Genomic DNA, 1,755 nt, shown 5'->3' on the forward strand with positions numbered 1-1,755 from the left:
AATAAATACAAACACAGATACGCACAGCGTATATAATTGACTTGCTCCTTCCCTCAAAAACCAGGCCTTGTGCCTATAATAGAAAGGTTTATTAGCTACTGCCAATATGCTTCAGCCATTTTTTGACAAGGAAATAATAATTTTATCACCGCCAGAATCGTTTGTTTACGTAGTCAGCACTTACTGTATTCGACTGAATGGACGTCAGTCATTGGTTGAAATTACAGAAATACGACAACTTTAACATGAAATAACTTGCGATGTACGTTTTTTTGTTAAGAAGACTAAGAGAAAAAGATGTGTTATATGACACATTCTACCAGTGTCCCAAGTTTCAAAGTGTTTCGTTAAGAAAATACTGGTGCCCCCGAGTGTCTTTCAAAAACATCTTAAATTTAATGATTATATCTTGTGTGTTTAGGAAAAAAACAAAACATTTTACAGAAATAAAATTCCCAGAATGTGAATTGCATGGTTCGTCATTAAATATATGGCCCCTCGTCAATCACCATTTTCCAGAACCAATATAAGGGATTTGCAGCATATTAGGAGGTCAAGGTACTTGATTCCACGCAAAAAAATCCGAGTTTTTTTTTTCTTCTTTGTGAAAATCGTGCGGGTGTTAATATAAAAATTTACCAAAGTTTCTGTCATGGCTGATATTTCTGCAATTTAAAATATATTTGATTTCCAATTCATTAACATTTTTGCTAATGAATAAATGGGATTTACAGTATAATTTAATGAATGACTAAAATTTTTATGTTAGATATAATAATAATGAAATTATTGTAAACAGTGCTCAGGTGCACTACAACAATCTCCGTCACTTTTCATCTACGATGAATACAGCACACACAGCCATAATTAAAGCCCCGAATGGGGAACTGGAACCCTTAAAGCATAAAATATAGTCACAGAGGTCACGTTACAGAAATTCTTTAACAAAAGTCCCAAGGGAACTTATTCCTGACAACCAACATTAATATGTAACGAGTTATGCCCCTTGCTCTGGCTTTATTCCTACCAAAAAGCAAGATTAATAAAACAAACCATTTACAAAAAAGTTGCTAAGATTTTCATTGTGATTTCCCGTCCGATATTCAAATAAGTTTGAGCTTCAAACTTCAAGTCATGAAGTATAACCATTGAAAGTTTCATATTTTTGTTTAAAGATTTTAATTTAATAATACCTAGCGTCTCTTCTGATGTCATTCCTCAACACACACGCTAATATCGAACAGTGTGAATGAAGGCTCAATACCGCGTTGGTGGATAAATATTCTTCGTTGTTAACAAAGCTACCAATAATGGTAGAGAGTAGTCTCTCAACAATATCAGCCCTGCCACATGGAAACATTGCTTCTCATCTCCATCCTGAATGAGAATACACAAAAAAAAAAAAAAATGACTGTCCCAAAATACAACAAAATTTGTTTCAATACATGGTTTCACATCAGGAATCTTGCAACACAAATTCATAAATATATACATATATATATATATTGCAGACAAGAAAGTAAATTTCGAATGCAATAAAGCTGTAAGAACAGCAGGGAAAAATTAGGTATTTATCCTTATAAGACAGGAAAAAGTTGTCAGTCGGCAGTTATGGAGATTGAACTTGTACCCCTCTGCTACCTAATCTTTCTCTGCTGTTCTTACAGATTTACTTTCTTGTCTGTAAAATAACAAGCACATTTGACACTTCCAAAGTTTGTTTATACGGGTTCAGTCCCACTGCGTGGCACTTTG

At 33.8% G+C, this 1,755-nt stretch overlaps 1 long non-coding RNA gene across 1 annotated transcript in view; it reads right to left on the minus strand.

Annotated features, from left to right (window-relative positions):
• Nucleotides 1–16: 16 nt before the first annotated feature.
• Nucleotides 17–1,755, minus strand: part of LOC106874934 (uncharacterized) — a 7,326-nt gene continuing 5,587 nt past the window's right edge. The window contains exon 3 of the long non-coding RNA XR_001410066.2: nucleotides 17–1,377. This is a non-coding gene — a long non-coding RNA (uncharacterized LOC106874934). The remainder of the gene's footprint in view (nucleotides 1,378–1,755) is intronic.

This window comes from Octopus bimaculoides, chromosome 1, assembly GCF_001194135.2.
Source record: "Octopus bimaculoides isolate UCB-OBI-ISO-001 chromosome 1, ASM119413v2, whole genome shotgun sequence".
Lineage (NCBI taxonomy): Eukaryota > Metazoa > Mollusca > Cephalopoda > Octopoda > Octopodidae > Octopus > Octopus bimaculoides.